The following is a 27,186-nucleotide window of genomic DNA, read 5'->3' on the forward strand; positions in this document are numbered from 1 at the left end:
TGCTTTTGCATTGCAATGCATACAAAACCCATTATTTAATTAATAGATTAGTGCGGTTGAAATGCATTGCATTATTAATCTTTTTGTGCATTGAAGAGATTAGTGCTTTTGCATTACAAGGCATACAAAACCCATTATTTAATGAATAGATTAGTGCGGTTGAAATGCATTGCATGGCAAGGCATATGAAACTTGTGCATTGCAGAGATAAGTGATTTTGCATTGCAGTGCATGCAAAACTCATTATGCATTGCATAGATTATTGCTTTTGCATTGAAATGCATACAAAACTCATTGTGCCTTGAAGAGATTAGTGCTTTTGCATTGCAATGCTTTTAAGAACGTGTTGTACATTAAAAGACATAAGTACTTTTGCATGGCAATGCATACAAAACTCGTTTATTGAAGAGATAAATGCTTTTGCATTGCAATGCATGCTAAACTCATTGTGCATTGAATAGATTATTGATTTTGCATTGCAATGCATGCCAAACTCATTGTGCATTGAATAGATTATTGCTTTTGCATTGCAATGCATATAAGAACGTGTTGTATTTTAAAGAGAAAAGTGCTTTTGCATTGCATTGCTTTCAAGAACTCGGTGTGTATTGAATAGATTATTGATTTTGCATGCAAATGCTTTTAATAATATTAGTGCATTGAAGAGACAAGTGCTTTTGCATTGCATTGCATTCAAGAACTCGGTGTGCATTGAATAGATTATTGCTCTTGCATTGCAATGCATGCAAAAACTCATTGCGCATTGAATAGATTATTGCTTTTGCATTGCAAAACATATGTGTTTTTAAATGGCCCCTTTCTTTTGTTTTTTTGTTTTGTTTTGTTCTGTTGTTTTCTGTTTAGTTATTAACTTTTGTATTTTGACAACATTTGTAATTACATGTATGTGTATATTCTCTTTCCCCTACGAGAGTTTTGTATTTTACTGTTTTTTTGTCAATAAAAAAAAAAGAACGTTTCTGGCCAAGGTGTCTACAAAAGGTTTTCAACTATATATTCTCAAAGATTCCTTCTGATGTTAAAGCGTGCAGTATTCCATATTTGACCTACTGAACAAATTTCTGGCCTCGATCGTGAATTTACTATACATACTCATTGATTTCTTTTCTGATTCCCATTTGTGGACAAAGGGTCCACAGAAGGTTAAATAAGCCAGGCAGGTAAATATGGACTACTTATGGACTGTTGGCTCTTAAGGCATAAAGATGTTCAGTACGTGGAGTCTTTGAGAATATATAGTTGAAAATGTTGTGTGGATCCCTTGGCCAGAAACATATTCAGTAGTTAAAATATGGATTTCTCCATGGCCATAACGTAAACAAACTGCAGAAATTTTGGCTAGTAATAGAAGAGAATTAAATGAGTATATATAGTAAGATAGTGTTCACAGACTCTTACGCAAAGGATATATTCAGTAAGTCAAATATATGGACTTCTGTATAGCCATAACGTAAAAAATAATAAAAATAAAAAAAAACTTTTGTGGAACTTTTGGCTAGTAATGGGAATCAGAAGAGAAGTCAATGAGCATAAATAGTAAGTTAGTGTTTAAGTACTCTTGGGCCAAAAACATGTTCAGTAGGTCAAATATGGACATCTCTACAGCCAAAACATGAATAAAAAATAAAAAAAAACGTTTGTGGAATTTTTGGCTAGTAATGGCAAACAGAAGGGAAGTCAATGAGCATATATAGTAAATTAGTGTTAGGTACTCTTGGGCAAAAAACATGTTCAGTAGGTCAAATATGGACTTCTTAAGTGTAAAAAAAAAAAAAAAAAAAATTAAAACTTTTGTGGAACTTTTGCCTAGTAGTTGGAATTAGAAGGAAAGTCAATGAGTATGTATGGTAATATATATATATATATATGCATAATTTTTTTTTACATTTTTTGGAACTTTTGGCTAGTAATGGCAATCAGAAGAAAAGTCAATGAGAATATATAGTAAATTAGTGTTTAAGCACTCTTAGGCGTAAAACATGTTCAGTTGATCAAATATGGACTTCTGTACAGCCATAATGTAAAAAACTAAAAAAAATGTAAACTTTTTTTGAACTTTTTGCTAGTAATTAGTGTTTAAGCACTCTTAGGCGTAAAACATTTTTAGTTGATCAAATATGGACTTCTGTACAGCCATAATGTAAAAAACTAAAAAAAAATGTAAACTTTTTTTGAACTTTTTGCTAGTAATGGCAATCAGAAGAGAAGTCAATGAGCATATATATTAAGTTAGTGTTTAAGTACTCTTGGGCCAAAAACATGTTCAGTAGGTCAAATATGGACATCTCTACAGCCATAACATGAATAAAAAAAAAATTACAAAAATTAAAAAAACTTTTGTGGAACTTTTGGCTAGTAGTTGGAATTAGAAGGAAAGGCAATGAGTATATATATATATATATTTTTTTATTTTGTTTGTTTTTTTTGTTTTGTTTATTTTTTTTGTTAAATTTTTTGGAACTTTTGGCTAGTAATGGCAATCAGAAGAGAAGTCAATGAGCATAGATATTAAGTTTAAGTAGTGTTTAAGTACTCTTGGGCGAAAAACATGTTCAGTAGGTCAAATATGGACTTCTGTAGTGTAAAAAAAAAAAAAAAAATTTTTAACTTTTGTGGAACTTTTGCCTAGTAGTTGGAATTAGAAGGAAAGTCAATGAGTATGTATAGTAATATTTTTATATATATATATATATATATATATATATATATATATATATATATATATATATATATATATATATATAAATATTACTATACTACTATAAATATTAATATAAATAATACTATAATACTAATAATACTATATAAATATTACTATAGAAAAAAGTTCGAAAAAAGTTTTTAAAAAGTTTTTAAAAAGTTTTTTGTTTTTTACATTATGGCTGTACAGAAGTCCAAATTTGATCAACTGAACATGTTTTACGCCTAAGAGTGCTTAAAACACTAATTAACTATATATTCTCATTGACTTGTCTTCTGATTGCCATTACTAGCCAAAAGTTCCAAAAAATTTACAAAAAATTACGTATATATATATAAGTCAGTGTTTAAGTACTCTTGGGCGTAAAAAAAAAAAACTTTTTTTAAACTTTTTTTTTCCTTTTTTTTCTCCTTTTTGCTAGTAATCGCAATCAGAAGAGAAGTCACTGAGCATAAATAGTAAGTTAGTGTTTAAGTACTCTTGGGCGAAAAACATGTTCAGTAGGTCAAATATGGACTTCTGTAGTGTAAAAAAAAAAACATTTTTTTTTTTTAACTTTTGTGGAACTTTTGCCTAGTAGTTGGAATTAGAAGGAAAGTCAATGAGTATGTATAGTAATATATATATATATATATATATATATATATATATATATATATATATATATATATATATATATATATATATATATATATATATATATATATATATTACTATACTACTATAAATATTAATATAAATAATACTATAATACTAATAATACTATATAAATATTACTATAGAAAAAAGTTTTTAAAAAGTTTTTAAAAAGTTTTTAAAAAGTTTTTAAAAAGTTTTTAAAAGGTTTTTAAAAAGTTTTTTTTTTTTTACATTATGGCTGTACAGAAGTCCATATTTGATCAACTGAACATGTTTTACGCCTAAGAGTGCTTAAACAATAATTTACTATATATTCTCATTGACTTGTCTTCTGATTGCCATTACTAGCCAAAAGTTCCAAAAAATTTACAAAAAATTACATATATATATATAAGTCAGTGTTTAAGTACTCTTAGGCGAAAAACATGTTCAGTAGGTCAAATATGGACTTCTGTACAGCCATAATGTAAAAAAAATAAAATAAAATAAAAAACTTTTTAAAAACTTTTTTCGAACTTTTTGCTAGTAATGGCAATCAGAAGAAAAGTCAATGAGCATAAATAGTAAGTTAGTGTTTAAGTACTCTTGGGCCAAAAACATGTTCAGTAGGTCAAATATGGACATCTCTACAGCAATAACATGAATAAAAAAAATTAAAAAATTAAAAAAACCTTTTGTGGCATTTTTGGCTAGTAATGGCAATCAGAAGACAAGTCAATAACAATATATAGTAAATTAGTGTTTAAGCACTCTTAGGCGTAAAATATGTTCAGTTGATCAAATATGGACTTCTGTACAGCCATAATGTAAAACACAAAAAACTTTTTTTTAACTTTTTTATAACTTTTTGCTAGTAATGGCAATGAGAAGAGAAGTCAATGAGCATATATATTAAGTTAGTGTTTAAGTACTCTTGGGCGAAAAACATATTCAGTAGGTCAAATATGGACTTCTGTACAGCCATAATGTAAAAAAAAAAAAAACTTTTTAAAAACTTTTTTCGAACTTTTTGCTAGTAATGGCAATCAGAAGAGAAGTCAATGAATATAAATAGTAAGTTAGTGTTTAAGTACTCTTGGGCCAAAAACATGTTCAGTAGGTCAAATATGGACATCTCTACAGCACTAACATGAATAAAAAAAATGTAAAAATTTAAAAAAACTTTTTTGGAACTTTTTGCTAGTAATGGCAATCAGAAGAGAAGTCAATGAGCATAAATAGTAAGTTAGTGTTTAAGTACTCTTGGGCCAAAAACATGTTCATTAGGTCAATTATGGACATCTCTACAGCCATAACATGAATAAAAAAAAATTAAAAATTAAAAAAAACTTTTTTGGAACTTTTTGCTAGTAATGGCAATCAGAAGAGAAGTCAATGAGCATATATATTAAGTTAGTGTTTAAGTACTCTTGGGCGAAAAACATGTTCAGTAGGTCAAATATGGACTTCTGTACAGCCATAATGTAAAAAAAAAAAAAAACTTTTCAAAAACTTTTTAAAAACTTTTTGGGAACTTTTTGCTAGTAATGGCAATCAGAAGACAAGTCAAGGAGCATAAATAGTAAGTTAGTTTTTAAGTACTCTTTGGACAAAAACATGTTCAGTAGGTCAAATATGGACATCTCTACAACCATAACATGAATAAAAAATTTAAAAAAATAAAAATAACTTTTTTGGAACTTTTTGCTAGTAATGGCAATCAGAAGAGAAGTCAATGAGCGTAAATTGTAAGTTAGTGTTTAAGTACTCTTGGGCCAAAAACATGTTCAGTAGGTCAAATATGGACATTTCTACAGCATTAACATGAATAAAAATTTAAAAAAATTTAAAAAAACTTTTTTTGGAACTTTTTGCTAGTAATGGCAATCAGAAGAGAAGTCAATGAGCATATATATTAAGTTAGTGTTTAAGTACTCTTGGGCGAAAAACATATTCAGTAGGTCAAATATGGACTTCTGTACAGCCATAATGTAAAAAAAAAAACTTTTTAAAAACTTTTTTCAAACTTTTTTGGAACTTTTTGCTAGTAATGGCAATCAGAAGAGAAGTCAATGAGCATATATAGTAAATTAGTGTTTAGGTACTCTTGGGCAAAAAACATGTTCAGTAGGTCAAATATGGACATCTCTACAGCCATAACATGAATAAAAAAAATTAAAAAATTTAAAAAAACTTTAGTAGAATTTTTGGCTAGTAATGGCCATCAGAAGAGAAGTCAATGAGCATAAATAGTAAGTTAGTGTTTAAGTACTCTTGGGCCAAAAACATGTTCATTAGGTCAAATATGGACATCTCTACAGCATTAACATGAATAAAAATGTAAAAAAAATTTAAAAAAACTTTTTTGGAACTTTTTGCTAGTAATGGCAATCAGAAGAGAAGTCAATGAGCATATTTATTAAGTTAGTGTTTAAGTACTCTTGGGCGAAAAACATGTTCAGTAGGTCAAATATGGACTTCTGTACAGCCGTAATGTAAAAAAAAAAAAACTTTTTAAAAACTTTTTAAAAACTTTTTTCAAACTTTTTTGGAACTTTTTGCTAGTAATGGCAATCAGAAGAGAAGTCAATGAGCATAAATAGTAAGTTAGTGTTTAAGTACTCTTGGGCAAAAAACATGTTGAGTAGGTCTAATATGGACATCTCTACAACCATAATGTAAAAAAAAAAAAAAAAATTTTAAAAACTTTTTTAAAACTTTTTTGGAACTTTTTGCTAGTAATGGCAATCAGAAGAGAAGTAAATGAGCATAAATAATAAGTTAGTGTTTAAGTACTCTTGGGCCAAAAACATGTTCAGTAGGTCAAATATGGACATCTCTACAGCAATAACATGAATAAAAAAAATTAAAAAATTAAAAAAACCTTTTGTGGCATTTTTAGCTAGTAATGGCAATCAGAAGACAAGTCAATAACAATATATAGTAAATTAGTGTTTAAGCACTCTTAGGCGTAAAATATGTTCAGTTGATCAAATATGGACTTCTGTACAGCCATAATGTAAAACACAAAAAACTTTTTTTTAACTTTTTTATAAATTTTTGCTAGTAATGGCAATCAGAAGAGAAGTCAATGAGCATAAATAGTAAGTTAGTGTTTAAGTACTCTTGGGCGAAAAACATATTCAGTAGGTCAAATATGGACTTCTGTACAGCCATAATGTAAAATAAGAAAAACTTTTAAAAAACGTTTTAAAAACTTTTTAAAAACTTTTTGCTAGTAATGGCAATCAGAAGAGAAGTCAATGAGCATAAATAGTAAGTTAGTGTTTAAGTACTCTTGGGCCAAAAACATGTTCATTAGGTCAAATATGGACATCTCTACAGCCATAACATGAATAAAAAAAATTTAAAAATTAAAAAAAACTTTTTTGGAACTTTTTGCTAGTAATGGCAATCAGAAGAGAAGTCAATGAGCATATATATTAAGTTAGTGTTTAAGAACTCTTGGGCGAAAAACATGTTCAGTAGGTCAAATATGGACTTCTGTACAGCCATAATGTAAAAAAAAAAAAAACTTTTCAAAAACTTTTTAAAAACTTTTTGGGAACTTTTTGCTAGTAATGGCAATCAGAAGACAAGTCAAGGAGCATAAATAGTAAGTTAGTTTTTAAGTACTCTTGGGACAAAAACATGTTCAGTAGGTCAAATATGGACATCTCTACAACCATAACATGAATAAAAAATTAAAAAAAATAAAAATAACTTTTTTGGAACTTTTTGCTAGTAATGGCAATCAGAAGAGAAGTCAATGAGCGTAAATTGTAAGTTAGTGTTTAAGTACTCTTGGGCCAAAAACATGTTCAGTAGGTCAAATATGGACTTCTGTACAGCCATAATGTAAAAAAAAAAAAAACTTTTTAAAAACTTTTTTCAAACTTTTTTGGAACTTTTTGCTAGTAATGGCAATCAGAAGAGAAGTCAATGAGCATATATAGTAAATTAGTGTTTAGGTACTCTTGGGCAAAAAACATGTTCAGTAGGTCAAATATGGACATCTCTACAGCCATAACATGAATAAAAAAAATTAAAAAATTAAAAAAAACTTTAGTAGAATTTTTGGCTAGTAATGGCCATCAGAAGAGAAGTCAATGAGCATAAATAGTAAGTTAGTGTTTAAGTACTCTTGGGCCAAAAACATGTTCAGTAGGTCAAATATGGACATCTCTACAGCATTAACATGAATAAAAATGTAAAAAAAATAAAAAAAAAATTTTTTGGAACTTTTTGCTAGTAATGGCAATCAGAAGAGAAGTCAATGAGCATATTTATTAAGTTAGTGTTTAAGTACTCTTGGGCGAAAAACATATTCAGTAGGTCAAATATGGACTTCTGTACAGCCATAATGTAAAAAAAAAAAAAAAAACTTTTTAAAAACTTTTTAAAAACTTTTTTGGAACTTTTTGCTAGTAATGGCAATCAGAAGAGAAGTCAATGAGCGTAAATTGTAAGTTAGTGTTTAAGTACTCTTGGGCCAAAAACATGTTCAGTAGGTCAAATATGGACATTTCCACAGCATTAACATTAATAAAAATTTTAAAAAATTAAAAAAAACTTTTTTTGGAACTTTTTGCTAGTAATGGCAATCAGAAGAGAAGTCAATGAGCATATATATTAAGTTAGTGTTTAAGTACTCTTGGGCGAAAAACATATTCAGTAGGTCAAATATGGACTTCTGTACAGCGATAATGTAAAAAAAAAAAAACTTTTAAAAAAGTTTTTTAAAACTTTTTTCGAACTTTTTGCTAGTAATGGCAATCAGAAGAGAAGTCAATGAGCATAAATAGTAAGTTAGTGTTTAAGTACTCTTGGGCCAAAAACATGTTCAGTAGGTCAAATATGGACATCTCTACAGCACTAACATGAATAAAAAATTTTTTAAAAATTTAAAAAAACTTTTTTGGAACTTTTTGCTAGTAATGGCAATCAGAAGAGAAGTCAATGAGCATAAATAGTAAGTTAGTGTTTAAGTACTCTTGGGCCAAAAACATGTTCAGTAGGTCAAATATGGACATCTCTACAGCCATAACATGAATAAAAAAAATTTAAAAATTAAAAAAAACTTTAGTAGAATTTTTGGCTAGTAATGGCCATCAGAAGAGAAGTCAATGAGCATAAATAGTAAGTTAGTGTTTAAGTACTCTTGGGCCAAAAACATGTTCAGTAGGTCAAATATGGACATCTCTACAGCATTAACATGAATAAAAATGTAAAAAAAATTTAAAAAAACTTTTTTGGAACTTTTTGCTAGTAATGGCAATCAGAAGAGAAGTCAATGAGCATATTTATTAAGTTAGTGTTTAAGTACTCTTGGGCGAAAAACATGTTCAGTAGGTCAAATATGGACTTCTGTACAGCCGTAATGTAAAAAAAAAAAAACTTTTTAAAAACTTTTTAAAAACTTTTTTCAAACTTTTTTGGAACTTTTTGCTAGTAATGGCAATCAGAAGAGAAGTCAATGAGCATAAATAGTAAGTTAGTGTTTAAGTACTCTTGGGCGAAAAACATGTTGAGTAGGTCTAATATGGACATCTCTACAACCATAATGTAAAAAAAAAAAAAAAAATTTTAAAAACTTTTTTAAAACTTTTTTGGAACTTTTTGCTAGTAATGGCAATCAGAAGAGAAGTAAATGAGCATAAATAATAAGTTAGTGTTTAAGTACTCTTGGGCCAAAAACATGTTCAGTAGGTCAAATATGGACATCTCTACAGCAATAACATGAATAAAAAAAATTAAAAAATTAAAAAAACCTTTTGTGGCATTTTTAGCTAGTAATGGCAATCAGAAGACAAGTCAATAACAATATATAGTAAATTAGTGTTTAAGCACTCTTAGGCGTAAAATATGTTCAGTTGATCAAATATGGACTTCTGTACAGCCATAATGTAAAACACAAAAACCTTTTTTTTAACTTTTTTATAAATTTTTGCTAGTAATGGCAATCAGAAGAGAAGTCAATGAGCATAAATAGTAAGTTAGTGTTTAAGTACTCTTGGGCGAAAAACATATTCAGTAGGTCAAATATGGACTTCTGTACAGCCATAATGTAAAATAAGAAAAACTTTTAAAAAACGTTTTAAAAACTTTTTAAAAACTTTTTGCTAGTAATGGCAATCAGAAGAGAAGTCAATGAGCATAAATAGTAAGTTAGTGTTTAAGTACTCTTGGGCCAAAAACATGTTCATTAGGTCAAATATGGACATCTCTACAGCCATAACATGAATAAAAAAAATTTAAAAATTAAAAAAAACTTTTTTGGAACTTTTTGCTAGTAATGGCAATCAGAAGAGAAGTCAATGAGCATATATATTAAGTTAGTGTTTAAGTACTCTTGGGCGAAAAACATGTTCAGTAGGTCAAATATGGACTTCTGTACAGCCATAATGTAAAAAAAAAAAAAAACTTTTCAAAAACTTTTTAAAAACTTTTTGGGAACTTTTTGCTAGTAATGGCAATCAGAAGACAAGTCAAGGAGCATAAATAGTAAGTTAGTTTTTAAGTACTCTTGGGACAAAAACATGTTCAGTAGGTCAAATATGGACATCTCTACAACCATAACATGAATAAAAAATTAAAAAAAATAAAAATAACTTTTTTGGAACTTTTTGCTAGTAATGGCAATCAGAAGAGAAGTCAATGAGCGTAAATTGTAAGTTAGTGTTTAAGTACTCTTGGGCCAAAAACATGTTCAGTAGGTCAAATATGGACTTCTGTACAGCCATAATGTAAAAAAAAAAAAAACTTTTTAAAAACTTTTTTCAAACTTTTTTGGAACTTTTTGCTAGTAATGGCAATCAGAAGACAAGTCAATAACAATATATAGTAAATTAGTGTTTAAGCACTCTTAGGCGTAAAATATGTTCAGTTGATCAAATATGGACTTCTGTACAGCCATAATGTAAAACACAAAAAACTTTTTTTTAACTTTTTTATAAATTTTTGCTAGTAATGGCAATCAGAAGAGAAGTCAATGAGCATAAATAGTAAGTTAGTGTTTAAGTACTCTTGGGCGAAAAACATATTCAGTAGGTCAAATATGGACTTCTGTACAGCCATAATGTAAAATAAGAAAAACTTTTAAAAAACGTTTTAAAAACGTTTTAAAAACTTTTTGCTAGTAATGGCAATCAGAAGAGAAGTCAATGAGCATAAATAGTAAGTTAGTGTTTAAGTACTCTTGGGCCAAAAACATGTTCATTAGGTCAAATATGGACATCTCTACAGCCATAACATGAATAAAAAAATTTTAAAAATTAAAAAAAACTTTTTTGGAACTTTTTGCTAGTAATGGCAATCAGAAGAGAAGTCAATGAGCATATATATTAAGTTAGTGTTTAAGTACTCTTGGGCGAAAAACATGTTCAGTAGGTCAAATATGGACTTCTGTACAGCCATAATGTAAAAAAAAAAAAAAACTTTTCAAAAACTTTTTAAAAACTTTTTGGGAACTTTTTGCTAGTAATGGCAATCAGAAGACAAGTCAAGGAGCATAAATAGTAAGTTAGTTTTTAAGTACTCTTGGGACAAAAACATGTTCAGTAGGTCAAATATGGACATCTCTACAACCATAACATGAATAAAAAATTTAAAAAAATAAAAATAACTTTTTTGGAACTTTTTGCTAGTAATGGCAATCAGAAGAGAAGTCAATGAGCGTAAATTGTAAGTTAGTGTTTAAGTACTCTTGGGCCAAAAACATGTTCAGTAGGTCAAATATGGACTTCTGTACAGCCATAATGTAAAAAAAAAAAAAAACTTTTTAAAAACTTTTTTCAAACTTTTTTGGAACTTTTTGCTAGTAATGGCAATCAGAAGAGAAGTCAATGAGCATATATAGTAAATTAGTGTTTAGGTACTCTTGGGCAAAAAACATGTTCAGTAGGTCAAATATGGACATCTCTACAGCCATAACATGAATAAAAAAAATAAAAAAATTAAAAAAAACTTTAGTAGAATTTTTGGCTAGTAATGGCCATCAGAAGAGAAGTCAATGAGCATAAATAGTAAGTTAGTGTTTAAGTACTCTTTGGCCAAAAACATGTTCAGTAGGTCAAATATGGACATCTCTACAGCATTAACATGAATAAAAATGTAAAAAAAATTAAAAAAAACTTTTTTGGAACTTTTTGCTAGTAATGGCAATCAGAAGAGAAGTCAATGAGCATATTTATTAAGTTAGTGTTTAAGTACTCTTGGGCGAAAAACATATTCAGTAGGTCAAATATGGACTTCTGTACAGCCATAATGTAAAAAAAAAAAAAAAAAACTTTTTAAAAACTTTTTAAAAACTTTTTTGGAACTTTTTGCTAGTAATGGCAATCAGAAGAGAAGTCAATGAGCGTAAATTGTAAGTTAGTGTTTAAGTACTCTTGGGCCAAAAACATGTTCAGTAGGTCAAATATGGACATTTCCACAGCATTAACATTAATAAAAATTTAAAAAAATTAAAAAAAACTTTTTTTGGAACTTTTTGCTAGTAATGGCAATCAGAAGAGAAGTCAATGAGCATATATATTAAGTTAGTGTTTAAGTACTCTTGGGCGAAAAACATATTCAGTAGGTCAAATATGGACTTCTGTACAGCGATAATGTAAAAAAAAAAAACTTTTTAAAAAGTTTTTTAAAACTTTTTTCGAACTTTTTGCTAGTAATGGCAATCAGAAGAGAAGTCAATGAGCATAAATAGTAAGTTAGTGTTTAAGTACTCTTGGGCCAAAAACATGTTCAGTAGGTCAAATATGGACATCTCTACAGCACTAACATGAATAAAAATTTTTTTAAAAATTTAAAAAAACTTTTTTGGAACTTTTTGCTAGTAATGGCAATCAGAAGAGAAGTCAATGAGCATAAATAGTAAGTTAGTGTTTAAGTACTCTTGGGCCAAAAACATGTTCAGTAGGTCAAATATGGACATCTCTACAGCACTAACATGAATAAAAAAAAATTAAAAATTTAAAAAAACTTTTTTGGAACTTTTTGCTAGTAATGGCAATCAGAAGAGAAGTCAATGAGCATAAATAGTAAGTTAGTGTTTAAGTACTCTTGGGCCAAAAACATGTTCAGTAGGTCAAATATGGACTTCTGTACAGCCATAATGTAAAAAAAAAAAAAAAACTTTTCAAAAACTTTTTAAAAACTTTTTTGGAACTTTTTGCTAGTAATGGCAATCAGAAGACAAGTCAATGAGCATAAATAGTAAGTTAGTTTTTAAGTACTCTTGAGACAAAAACATGTTCAGTAGGTCAAATATGGACATCTCTACAACCATAACATGAATAAAAAAAATAAAAAAAAAATAAAAAAAACTTTTTTGGAACTTTTTGCTAGTAATGGCAATCAGAAGAGAAGTCAATGAGCATATATATTAAGTTAGTGTTTAAGTACTCTTGGGCCAAAAACATGTTCAGTAGGTCAAATATGGACATCTCTACAGCACTAACATGAATAAAAAATTTTTTAAAATTTAAAAAAACTTTTTTGGAACTTTTTGCTAGTAATGGCAATCAGAAGAGAAGTCAATGAGCATAAATAGTAAGTTAGTGTTTAAGTACTCTTGGGCCAAAAACATGTTCATTAGGTCAAATATGGACATCTCTACAGCCATAACATGAATAAAAAAAATTTAAAAAAAAACTTTTTTGGAACTTTTTGCTAGTAATGGCAATCAGAAGAGAAGTCAATGAGCATAAATAGTAAGTTAGTGTTTAAGTACTCTTGGGCCAAAAACATGTTCATTAGGTCAAATATGGACATCTCTACAGCCATAACATGAATAAAAAAAATAAAAAAAAAATAAAAAAAACTTTTTTGGAACTTTTTGCTAGTAATGGCAATCAGAAGAGAAGTCAATGAGCATATATATTAAGTTAGTGTTTAAGTACTCTTGGGCGAAAAACATGTTCAGTAGGTCAAATATGGACTTCTGTACAGCCATAATGTAAAAAAAAAAAAAAAACTTTTCAAAAACTTTTTAAAAACTTTTTTGGAACTTTTTGCTAGTAATGGCAATCAGAAGACAAGTCAATGAGCATAAATAGTAAGTTAGTTTTTAAGTACTCTTGAGACAAAAACATGTTCAGTAGGTCAAATATGGACATCTCTACAACCATAACATGAATAAAAAATAAAAAAAAATAAAAATAACTTTTTTGGAACTTTTTGCTAGTAATGGCAATCAGAAGACAAGTCAATGAGCATAAATTGTAAGTTAGTGTTTAAGTACTCTTGGGCCAAAAACGTTCTAAGGTTACGTATGTAACCTCTGTTCCCTGAGAACAGGGAACGAACGCTGCGTCTAGCTGACGCTATGGGGGACGCCTCCAGCGTCACAGGTGTCTGAAGCTACTATCGAATCACGTCAATCCTATTGACCGACGACAACCCATGACGTCATCACTATGCGACCCGGAAGTATATAAGGGCGCTGTGCCAACACATACACATCTTCTCGTCTGAAGGGACTGTATGGCAGATAGGCCCTGAAGCATGGCAAAGCGACGCAGCGTTCGTTCCCTGTTCTCAGGGAACAGAGGTTACATACGTAACCTTAGAACGTTCCCTTTCGAAAGGGAACTCTCGCTGCGTCTAGCTGACGCTATGGGGAACGATATACCAACGCCGCCATGCTGAGGGGAGTGTCTGCCTAGTGGCAGTGACCACTGTCAACACAAGTAAATTCAACTGAACAAAAACCTGAGCCACTCCCTCAGGTCACACTGGGCTGTCAGCGACAGCATTCCCTACGGTCATAGCCCAAGCTATACATCTAAACGGAACCTTAACGCAACTGCGTGAGGTTCTTATCCAGACTGCTCAAAGGCCCGAGACCACTACTTCAACAGAAGGGGTTACTTTAAGGGAATGTGGCTAGGGGACCCGAAGGAACCCTGGCCAGTCACTACTCGGGAAACAAGTTCTCCCGAATGCCACCAGGGAGGCCTGACCTGGTGCCCTAAGAGTTATGGACACTTCGGTTTAGCCAACCCTGTCTGTTCAGAGACAGAGCCTCTGGATGGTGCCCAGGAGGCATCCAAACTAAGGGACTGAAAAACTGGCAGTCCTACTCAGCCCGGAACTCAGAGACGGGTTATCCAAGAGAGCAATACTCAGCATAGCGCTTTACAACCCTTGCTAGCGAGGGGAGTCTGCCTGCTCAATCAAGGATCTATCAGGTGCTTGTGTTTCAAAGCAATAAGGAGGCCGGAAAGGCCTACGGACTGATCTAACAAGGAGGCCTCACGAGAGGCCTACAACCGTCTGACCAGGCTCAGGCGGCTGTGTGCTCATAGACGACCCTCAGTGAGGGGAGCAGCTGAGCCTGCCTGGCGGGTAACCTCCAGCTGTAGGCCAACTATGACCAGTTCTAAGACAGAGAACTGGTAACTAAGAAGTGCCTACCTCGGGAACTTCGCCTTCAAGGAGGCCCGGTGGGCCTACTACCTGATAAAAGGTTTATCCCCCAGGGAGGCCTATAAAGGCCTACTACCTAACAGCACGCCATGCTGGCAACTTACAGAGCGTTCAAGCTCACCTTCAGGGAGGCCTAGAGAGGCCTACTACCTGACAGCAATATATGCCAACTTATAGAGCGTTCGAGCTCACCTTCAGGGAGGCCTAAAGAGGCCTACCACCTGCCAGCGAAGCATGCTTACTGCTGAGGTTACATCTAGGGAGGTCCCGTGGGCCACCTGATAACAGTTGAAGCTGTCTGTCAAGGCTGGAAAACTGAACTTGTTTTCTCAAGGAGGCCAAATGAAGGCCTGCTACCTGACAGTCAAGCTACGCAGGCTAGCCGAGCATCCTGACTCAGGAACTCGCCCTCAAGGGAGGCCTATTGAGGCCTACAACCTGATAGCCAGTCTTTAGGGAGGCCTGGAGAGGCCTACTACCTGTTTGTTTTTCGTTCCTAACTGTTTCTCAAGTGAGTGGGCCCCAAGAACGCCTTAGGGAGGCCTAATAAGGCCTACTACCGGCCTCTGGGATAAGCCCGGTACAGGCCTACTGTCAGATAGCAATATATACTACTGATCTAGTGACCATGACCTGGGAACTCCTTTTCAGGAAAGCTTTTGTAAAGCCTTCCACCCATTTTAGCCTGCTTCCACTACAACAGGCCTTCAGGGAGGCCTGATGAGGCCTGCAACCTGCTAGCCGGCAGGCCAGTTGTCCCGATGTGATTATCGGTACTTCCTCCAGTGAGGCCTGCTTTTTTTAGCGAGGCCTTCCAACTGATAATATGCCTGGTCAAGAGGCCTATAGAGGCCTACTTGGCAGCCGACCCTCAGGGGAGCATAATGGCTCTTTACACCCTGATAGCCAGCTAGGCTGGTTCTTCTGCCTTCAGGGAGGCCTGATAAGGCCTACCACCTGAGTAGCCTGCCAGGCTAAAATACTCCCGATGCCCACACATCGGTACTTGCCTCCCGGGAGGCCTGACTGAGGCCTTCCACCTAACAGCCGACCATCAAGGAGGCTTATTGTAGCCTATACCCTGAAAGCCAGCCGGGCTGTTTTTCACGATGCCCTGCATCGATACTTGCCTTCCCAGGAGGCCTGGTGAGGCCTACCTAGATAGCAAGCTATGCTAGCTGCCCGGGAACTTCTACCGGAAGCTCACCCTCAAAAGAGAGGCCTAAAGAGGCCTTCTATCTGAGAGCAAGCCTACTAGGGAGGCCTAGTGAGGCCTACCACCTGCTAGCACTACCTCAGCCGTGCTAGCTGTCAAGCGACTGAGACTCAGAGCGCTCCTCCAGCGAGGCCTAGCTTCAAAGGCCTGCCAACTGATATCAAACACATTGCACAATGTGAGAGTAACAAAAAAGACCCTAGGGGCTCGTCTCCACGGAGGCCTGATGAGGCCTACCGCTTGATAGCCATCAGGCTAGCCATATCAAATTCACGCCTTATTTTCGGCTCTCGCCCTCAAGGAGGCCTGAAGGGGCCTACTACCTGATAGCAAGCAATGCTAGCTCCCCGAGTATCCAACTCAGGAACTCGCCTCCAAGGAGGCCTGGTGAGGCCTACCACCTGGTAGCAAGTTTAACTGACTGCTATGAAACCCTTGACAGTTAGATCCACTGGCTGACTAATACTATTATTGCTTTGACAAAAACGACTCTCAAGTGAGAGGAGGCTACCACAGGGATGGTACAAGAAGGCTCAAAATCACGAAGTGACGACCAGAGGTGACAGTGCCTCAGCAATGCAGCTCCCTCATCCACATAGCCTAAGCCAAATGCCTAACTGAAGCTCCGGCATCAGTCTCTAACAAACACTCTGAAGGAGACAAACTATTCTAACCTGCGGTGGCTTACCGAAGGCATATAGTAAAAAACCCTAAGCGGTAGAAAGACAACACTCCATTCTCCCAGAAGGGTGTGCTACCGCTTAGTATCCCGCAAACATTTCAATAGAAAAGAACGGCGGCCTAAACACCACTCTCACACTGAGAGGAGGCCTTAACACAAAACTATGATACCATGAGCGGTGGCCAGCCCCGCGATAACTCAATCGCAGAAGGGAAGGCCAACACATACTCAAGCAGCACCTGATGCTGACATAAGCCACCTACAGGGGGAAAACTTCAGTTAGCTCCGTCTCAGAAAAATCCCGTACTGCAACAGGGAATGGTGTCTCTGTAAGAAGCACATTTTTTAGTGTTTCAACACAAAAAATTACCACTCTCACCTGCGGCACGTAGAGCGAAGACTCACCAAGCAGCTATCACCGCGATGTTCTACCGCCCTTGCATGCCTGAAAGTGGCGCTCTCACTAACCAAGCTACGGCGGGCCGTCAGAACCACTGTTCTAATCATCATAGGCCCGCCTCAGGCCTGATGTAAGAAGCGCCTGGGATTTAAAAGACATAGAATGTTAAAATGTTGCATTAAAAAGGCATTTTTTTAAAAAGGAAAAGGGAGAGGGTAGGATTGAAATCCCCTCAAAGGAGGTGACCCATTACCAACGCCGGGAGCGCTTGTCCTGGATCACCTCCCTAAGATCCCTTTTCCTGCGGGACTGGCGTCTCCTCTGTGTCCTACTCCTCAACGGAGGAGGGGCACGGGAAGAGACGCTCACTCTCTGGTCCATTCTACGGCCCTCGAGCCGCGATGGACCAGGTCCCGCCTGCCTGGGTGCGGACGCAGACCTCAGCGGTATACAGTTTTTGAATGCGGCTGAGCGCGCCTTCGCCTCTCTGAACTTCCCAACCACCGCCTCTACGGAGGTGCCAAAAAGTTCAGAGGGCGAAACTGGTGAATCGAGGAGAAAGCTCTTTTCTTTCTCCCCGATGTCAGCCAAGCTCAACCACAGGTGCCTCTCCGTGGCCACCATCGCCGCCATCGACCGCCCGATCGCGGCAGCGGTTTGTTTAGTGGCCCGGAGAGCCAGGTCTGTGGTGCGGCGCAACTCAGCCACCGCCTCAGGGGACAGCCCCGCCCCCTGGTCGAGGTCTTCCAGCAGATCCGCCTGGTACGCCTGCAACACAGCCATCGTGTGCAGGGTCGCACCAGCCTGACCTGCTGCCGCGTACGCTCTGCCATTCAACCGCGCGGTCGCCCTCAGCGGTCGGGATGGCAGAGTTGGAGCTCTCAGTGTCGATGCACGCCCTGAGACGAGATAGTTCGCGAACGTCTCGTCCATGGGGGGCATCGACACATACCCGTGCTCCGCCATCCCCTCGACATCAGCGAAACTAGCTCGCTGATGCCGGTGGATGCGGGCGGAGTACGGGTTCCTCCATGCCGCCCGGACCTCATCATGGAGGTCCGGGAGGAATGGAAGGCTCGCCTGAGGTACTGGGCTGTGGCCGGGGAGAAACCGATCGTCGAGTCTACCACGTGCGATCTCTCCCCTAGCGCGCCGCCAAGGCAGCCTCAGCCTGCCCGCGGCGCGCTCCACAGTGTCCAGCAGCTCAGCGTACGCGGGACAGGGTGGCTGAGAGGATCCAGGCTGATCCTGGTTGTTGTTACCACCCTCCTCAGCCATCTCCTGCCCGTCCAGAAGAGCACTCGCTGCAGAGCTTCGCGGAGAACTGCCATTCTCCACGTCGACCTGCAGCTCACTCTCGTCAGCCGCTGGATCGTCTGAGAGAACAACGCCTCTCTCCAGACGATCGGCGAGCTCCATCTGGGAGCCCCACGATGTGCGTAGCCGCTCCGCCTCAGCGGGAGTGGAACCCACATCGGTTGCGCCAGATGAAGCGCCCCCTTCCCTCGAGAAGAGGGCCAAACGAGAGCGGAGAGTTCGCAGCGGAAACCTCTCACAATTTGCACAAGCAGAACCCTCAAGAACTGCTTGTGCATGCTCTTCTCCCAAGCAGAAAACACACAGAGTGTGTGTGTCTTCCGGTGTCAGAAATCTCTGACACGGGTCGGCACACTTCCTGAAGCAGTTCTGCCTCTTCTCAGTGCGTTTCATAATGTACAAAGTCTTTTACCAGGATCCGTAGAATTTACCGCTTTACAGACAGTCCCTGAAGACGAGAAAGATGTGTATGTGTTGGCACAGCGCCCTTATATACTTCCAGGTCGCATAGTGATGACGTCATGGGTTGTCGTCGGTCAATAGGATTGACGTGATTCGATAGTAGCTTCAGACACCTGTGACGCTGGAGGCGTCCCCCATAGCGTCAGCTAGACGCAGCGAGAGTTCCCTTTCGAAAGGGAACATGTTCAGTAGGTCAAATATGGACATCTCTACAGCATTAACATGAATAAAAATAAAAAAAAATAAAAAAAAACTTTTTTGGAACTTTTTGCTAGTAATGGCAATCAGAAGAGAAGTCAATGAGCATATATATTAAGTTAGTGTTTAAGTACTCTTGGGCGAAAAACATGTTCAGTAGGTCAAATATGGACTTCTGTACAGCCATAATGTAAAAAAAAAAAAAAAACTTTTCAAAAACTTTTTAAAAACTTTTTTGGAACTTTTTGCTAGTAATGGCAATCAGAAGACAAGTCAATGAGCATAAATAGTAAGTTAGTTTTTAAGTACTCTTGGGACAAAAACATGTTCAGTAGGTCAAATATGGACATCTCTACAACCATAACATGAATAAAAAATTTAAAAAAATAAAAATAACTTTTTTGGAACTTTTTGCTAGTAATGGCAATCAGAAGAGAAGTCAATGAGCATAAATTGTAAGTTAGTGTTTAAGTACTCTTGGGCCAAAAACATGTTCAGTAGGTCAAATATGGACATCTCTACAGCATTAACATGAATAAAAATTTAAAAAAATAAAAAAAAACTTTAGTAGAATTTTTGGCTAGTAATGGCCATCAGAAGACAAGTCAATGAGCATATATAGTAAATTAGTGTTTAGGTACTCTTGGGCAAAAAACATGTTCAGTAGGTCAAATATGGACATCTCTACAGCCATAACATGAATAAAAAAATTTAAAAAATAAAAAAAAACTTTTTTGGAACTTTTTGCTAGTAATGGCAATCAGAAGAGAAGTCAATGAGTATATATATTAAGTTAGTGTTTAAGTACTCTTGGGCCAAAAACAAGTTCAGTAGGTCAAATATGGACATCTCTACAGCCATAACATGAATAAAAAAATAAAAAAAATAAAAAAAAACTTTTGTGGAATTTTTGGCTAGTAATGGCAATCAGAAGACAAGTCAATAACAATATATAGTAAATTAGTGTTTAAGCACTCTTAGGCGTAAAATATGTTCAGTTGATCAAATATGGACTTCTGTACAGCCATAATGTAAAACACAAAAAACTTTTTTTTAACTTTTTTATAACTTTTTGCTAGTAATGGCAATCAGAAGAGATGTCAATGAGCATATATATTAAGTTAGTGTTGAAGTACTCTTGGGCCAAAAACATGTTCAGTAGGTCAAATATGGACTTCTGTACAGCCATAATGTAAAAAAAAAAAAAACTTTTAAAAAACTTTTTCCAAACTTTTTTGGAACTTTTTGCTAGTAATGGCAATCAGAAGAGAAGTCAATGAGCATATATAGTAAATTAGTGTTTAGGTACTCTTGGGCAAAAAACATGTTCAGTAGGTCAAATATGGACATCTCTACAGCCATAACATGAATAAAAAAAATAAAAAAATTAAAAAAAACTTTAGTAGAATTTTTGGCTAGTAATGGCCATCAGAAGAGAAGTCAATGAGCATAAATAGTAAGTTAGTGTTTAAGTACTCTTGGGCCAAAAACATGTTCAGTAGGTCAAATATGGACATCTCTACAGCATTAACATGAATAAAAATGTTAAAAAAATTAAAAAAAACTTTTTTGGAACTTTTTGCTAGTAATGGCAATCAGAAGAGAAGTCAATGAGCATATTTATTAAGTTAGTGTTTAAGTACTCTTGGGCGAAAAACATATTCAGTAGGTCAAATATGGACTTCTGTACAGCCATAATGTAAAAAAAAAAAAAAAAACTTTTTAAAAACTTTTTAAAAACTTTTTTGGAACTTTTTGCTAGTAATGGCAATCAGAAGAGAAGTCAATGAGCGTAAATTGTAAGTTAGTGTTTAAGTACTCTTGGGCCAAAAACATGTTCAGTAGGTCAAATATGGACATTTCTACAGCATTAACATGAATAAAAATAAAAAAAAAATAAAAAAAACTTTTTTTGGAACTTTTTGCTAGTAATGGCAATCAGAAGAGAAGTCAATGAGCATATATATTAAGTTAGTGTTTAAGTACTCTTGGGCGAAAAACATATTCAGTAGGTCAAATATGGACTTCTGTACAGCGATAATGTAAAAAAAAAAAAACTTTTTAAAAACTTTTTTAAAACTTTTTTCGAACTTTTTGCTAGTAATGGCAATCAGAAGAGAAGTCAATGAGCATAAATAGTAAGTTCGTGTTTAAGTACTCTTGGGCCAAAAACATGTTCAGTAGGTCAAATATGGACATCTCTACAGCACTAACATGAATAAAATTTTTTTTAAAAATTTAAAAAAACTTTTTTGGAACTTTTTGCTAGTAATGGCAATCAGAAGAGAAGTCAATGAGCATAAATAGTAAGTTAGTGTTTAAGTACTCTTGGGCCAAAAACATGTTCATTAGGTCAAATATGGACATCTCTACAGCCATAACATGAATAAAAAAAATAAAAAATAAAACTTTTTTGGAACTTTTTGCTAGTAATGGCAATCAGAAGAGAAGTCAATGAGCATAAATAGTAAGTTAGTGTTTAAGTACTCTTGGGCCAAAAACATGTTCATTAGGTCAAATATGGACATCTCTACAGCCATAACATGAATAAAAAAAATTAAAAAAATTAAAAAAAAACTTTTTTGGAACTTTTTGCTAGTAATGGCAATCAGAAGAGAAGTCAATGAGCATATATATTAAGTTAGTGTTTAAGTACTCTTGGGCGAAAAACATGTTCAGTAGGTCAAATGTGGACTTCTGTACAGCCATAATGTAAAAAAAAAAAAAAAACTTTTCAAAAACTTTTTTAAAACTTTTTTGGAACTTTTTGCTAGTAATGGCAATCAGAAGACAAGTCAATGAGCATAAATAGTAAGTTAGTTTTTAAGTACTCTTGGGACAAAAACATGTTCAGTAGGCCAAATATGGACATCTCTACAACCATAACATGAATAAAAAAATTTAAAAAATAAAAAAAAACTTTTTTGGAACTTTTTGCTAGTAATGGCAATCAGAAGAGAAGTCAATGAGCATATATATTAAGTTAGTGTTTAAGTACTCTTGGGCCAAAAACAAGTTCAGTAGGTCAAATATGGACATCTCTACAGCCATAACATGAATAAAAAAATAAAAAAAATAAAAAAAAACTTTTGTGGAATTTTTGGCTAGTAATGGCAATCAGAAGACAAGTCAATAACAATATATAGTAAATTAGTGTTTAAGCACTCTTAGGCGTAAAATATGTTCAGTAGGTCAAATATGGACTTCTGTACAGCCATAATGTAAAACACAAAAAACTTTTTTTTAACTTTTTTATAACTTTTTGCTAGTAATGGCAATCAGAAGAGATGTCAATGAGCATATATATTAAGTTAGTGTTGAAGTACTCTTGTGCGAAAAACATGTTCAGTAGGTCAAATATGGACTTCTGTACAGCCATAATGTAAAAAAAAAAAACTTTTTAAAAACTTTTTAAAAACTTTTTTCGAACATTTTTGCTAGTAATGGCAATCAGAAGAGAAGTCAATGAGCATAAATAGTAAGTTAGTGTTTAAGTACTCTTGGGCGAAAAACATATTCAGTAGGTCAAATATGGACTTCTGTACAGCCATAATGTAAAAAAAGAAAAACTTTTAAAAAACTTTTTAAAAACTTTTTTCGAACTTTTTGCTAGTAATGGCAATCAGAAGAGAAGTCAATGAGCATAAATAGTAAGTTAGTGTTTAAGTACTCTTGGGCCAAAAACATGTTCATTAGGTCAAATATGGACATCTCTACAGCCATAACATGAATAAAAAAAATGTAAAAATTAAAAAAAACTTTTTTGGAACTTTTTGCTAGTAATGGCAATCAGAAGAGAAGTCAATGAGCATATATATTAAGTTAGTGTTTAAGTACTCTTGGGCGAAAAACATGTTCAGTAGGTCAAATATGGACTTCTGTACAGCCATAATGTAAAAAAAAAAAAAAAACTTTTCAAAAACTTTTTAAAAACTTTTTTGGAACTTTTTGCTAGTAATGGCAATCAGAAGACAAGTCAATGAGCATAAATAGTAAGTTAGTTTTTAAGTACTCTTGGGACAAAAACATGTTCAGTAGGTCAAATATGGACATCTCTACAACCATAACATGAATAAAAAATTTAAAAAAATAAAAATAACTTTTTTGGAACTTTTTGCTAGTAATGGCAATCAGAAGAGAAGTCAATGAGCATAAATTGTAAGTTAGTGTTTAAGTACTCTTGGGCCAAAAACATGTTCAGTAGGTCAAATATGGACATCTCTACAGCATTAACATGAATAAAAATTAAAAAAAAAAAAAAAAAACTTTAGTAGAATTTTTGGCTAGTAATGGCCATCAGAAGACAAGTCAATGAGCATATATAGTAAATTAGTGTTTAGGTACTCTTGGGCAAAAAACATGTTCAGTAGGTCAAATATGGACATCTCTACAGCCATAACATGAATAAAAAAATAAAAAAAATAAAAAAAAACTTTTGTGGAATTTTTGGCTAGTAATGGCAATCAGAAGACAAGTCAATAACAATATATAGTAAATTAGTGTTTAAGCACTCTTAGGCGTAAAATATGTTCAGTTGATCAAATATGGACTTCTGTACAGCCATAATGTAAAACACAAAAAACTTTTTTTTAACTTTTTTATAACTTTTTGCTAGTAATGGCAATCAGAAGAGATGTCAATGAGCATATATATTAAGTTAGTGTTGAAGTACTCTTGGGCCAAAAACATGTTCAGTAGGTCAAATATGGACTTCTGTACAGCCATAATGTAAAAAAAAAAAAAACTTTTAAAAAACTTTTTCCAAACTTTTTTGGAACTTTTTGCTAGTAATGGCAATCAGAAGAGAAGTCAATGAGCATATATAGTAAATTAGTGTTTAGGTACTCTTGGGCAAAAAACATGTTCAGTAGGTCAAATATGGACATCTCTACAGCCATAACATGAATAAAAAAAATAAAAAAATTAAAAAAAACTTTAGTAGAATTTTTGGCTAGTAATGGCCATCAGAAGAGAAGTCAATGAGCATAAATAGTAAGTTAGTGTTTAAGTACTCTTGGGCCAAAAACATGTTCAGTAGGTCAAATATGGACATCTCTACAGCATTAACATGAATAAAAATGTTAAAAAAATTAAAAAAAACTTTTTTGGAACTTTTTGCTAGTAATGGCAATCAGAAGAGAAGTCAATGAGCATATTTATTAAGTTAGTGTTTAAGTACTCTTGGGCGAAAAACATATTCAGTAGGTCAAATATGGACTTCTGTACAGCCATAATGTAAAAAAAAAAAAAAAAACTTTTTAAAAACTTTTTAAAAACTTTTTTGGAACTTTTTGCTAGTAATGGCAATCAGAAGAGAAGTCAATGAGCGTAAATTGTAAGTTAGTGTTTAAGTACTCTTGGGCCAAAAACATGTTCAGTAGGTCAAATATGGACATTTCTACAGCATTAACATGAATAAAAATTAAAAAAAAATAAAAAAAACTTTTTTTGGAACTTTTTGCTAGTAATGGCAATCAGAAGAGAAGTCAATGAGCATATATATTAAGTTAGTGTTTAAGTACTCTTGGGCGAAAAACATATTCAGTAGGTCAAATATGGACTTCTGTACAGCGATAATGTAAAAAAAAAAAAACTTTTTAAAAACTTTTTTAAAACTTTTTTCGAACTTTTTGCTAGTAATGGCAATCAGAAGAGAAGTCAATGAGCATAAATAGTAAGTTCGTGTTTAAGTACTCTTGGGCCAAAAACATGTTCAGTAGGTCAAATATGGACATCTCTACAGCACTAACATGAATAAAATTTTTTTTAAAAATTTAAAAAAACTTTTTTGGAACTTTTTGCTAGTAATGGCAATCAGAAGAGAAGTCAATGAGCATAAATAGTAAGTTAGTGTTTAAGTACTCTTGGGCCAAAAACATGTTCATTAGGTCAAATATGGACATCTCTACAGCCATAACATGAATAAAAAAAATAAAAAATAAAACTTTTTTGGAACTTTTTGCTAGTAATGGCAATCAGAAGAGAAGTCAATGAGCATAAATAGTAAGTTAGTGTTTAAGTACTCTTGGGCCAAAAACATGTTCATTAGGTCAAATATGGACATCTCTACAGCCATAACATGAATAAAAAAAATTAAAAAAATTAAAAAAAAACTTTTTTGGAACTTTTTGCTAGTAATGGCAATCAGAAGAGAAGTCAATGAGCATATATATTAAGTTAGTGTTTAAGTACTCTTGGGCGAAAAACATGTTCAGTAGGTCAAATGTGGACTTCTGTACAGCCATAATGTAAAAAAAAAAAAAAAACTTTTCAAAAACTTTTTTAAAACTTTTTTGGAACTTTTTGCTAGTAATGGCAATCAGAAGACAAGTCAATGAGCATAAATAGTAAGTTAGTTTTTAAGTACTCTTGGGACAAAAACATGTTCAGTAGGCCAAATATGGACATCTCTACAACCATAACATGAATAAAAAATTAAAAAAAATAAAAATAACTTTTTTGGAACTTTTTGGCTAGTAATGGCCATCAGAAGACAAGTCAATGAGCATATATAGTAAATTAGTGTTTAGGTACTCTTGGGCAAAAAACATGTTCAGTAGGTCAAATATGGACATCTCTACAGCCATAACATGAATAAAAAAATTTAAAAAATAAAAAAAAACTTTTTTGGAACTTTTTGCTAGTAATGGCAATCAGAAGAGAAGTCAATGAGCATATATATTAAGTTAGTGTTTAAGTACTCTTGGGCCAAAAACAAGTTCAGTAGGTCAAATATGGACATCTCTACAGCCATAACATGAATAAAAAAATAAAAAAAATAATAAAAAACTTTTGTGGAATTTTTGGCTAGTAATGGCAATCAGAAGACAAGTCAATAACAATATATAGTAAATTAGTGTTTAAGCACTCTTAGGCGTAAAATATGTTCAGTTGATCAAATATGGACTTCTGTACAGCCATAATGTAAAACACAAAAAACTTTTTTTTAACTTTTTTATAACTTTTTGCTAGTAATGGCAATCAGAAGAGATGTCAATGAGCATATATATTAAGTTAGTGTTGAAGTACTCTTGTGCGAAAAACATGTTCAGTAGGTCAAATATGGACTTCTGTACAGCCATAATGTAAAAAAAAAAAACTTTTTAAAAACTTTTTAAAAACTTTTTTCGAACATTTTTGCTAGTAATGGCAATCAGAAGAGAAGTCAATGAGCATAAATAGTAAGTTAGTGTTTAAGTACTCTTGGGCGAAAAACATATTCAGTAGGTCAAATATGGACTTCTGTACAGCCATAATGTAAAAAAAGAAAAACTTTTAAAAAACTTTTTAAAAACTTTTTTCGAACTTTTTGCTAGTAATGGCAATCAGAAGAAAAGTCAATGAGCATAAATAGTAAGTTAGTGTTTAAGTACTCTTGGGCCAAAAACATGTTCATTAGGTCAAATATGGACATCTCTACAGCCATAACATGAATAAAAAAAATGTAAAAATTAAAAAAAACTTTTTTGGAACTTTTTGCTAGTAATGGCAATCAGAAGAGAAGTCAATGAGCATATATATTAAGTTAGTGTTTAAGTACTCTTGGGCGAAAAACATGTTCAGTAGGTCAAATATGGACTTCTGTACAGCCATAATGTAAAAAAAAAAAAAAACTTTTCAAAAACTTTTTAAAAACTTTTTGGGAACTTTTTGCTAGTAATGGCAATCAGAAGACAAGTCAAGGAGCATAAATAGTAAGTTAGTTTTTAAGTACTCTTGGGACAAAAACATGTTCAGTAGGTCAAATATGGACATCTCTACAACCATAACATGAATAAAAAATTAAAAAAAATAAAAATAACTTTTTTGGAACTTTTTGCTAGTAATGGCAATCAGAAGAGAAGTCAATGAGCGTAAATTGTAAGTTAGTGTTTAAGTACTCTTGGGCCAAAAACATGTTCAGTAGGTCAAATATGGACTTCTGTACAGCCATAATGTAAAAAAAAAAAAACTTTTTAAAAACTTTTTTCAAACTTTTTTGGAACTTTTTGCTAGTAATGGCAATCAGAAGAGAAGTCAATGAGCATAAATAGTAAGTTAGTGTTTAAGTACTCTTGGGCCAAAAACATGTTCAGTAGGTCAAATATGGACATCTCTACAGCATTAACATGAATAAAAATGTAAAAAAAATTAAAAAAAAC

This window comes from Gobio gobio (assembly GCF_949357685.1).
Source record: "Gobio gobio genome assembly, chromosome: 12".
NCBI classification, from domain to species: Eukaryota; Metazoa; Chordata; class Actinopteri; order Cypriniformes; family Gobionidae; genus Gobio; species Gobio gobio.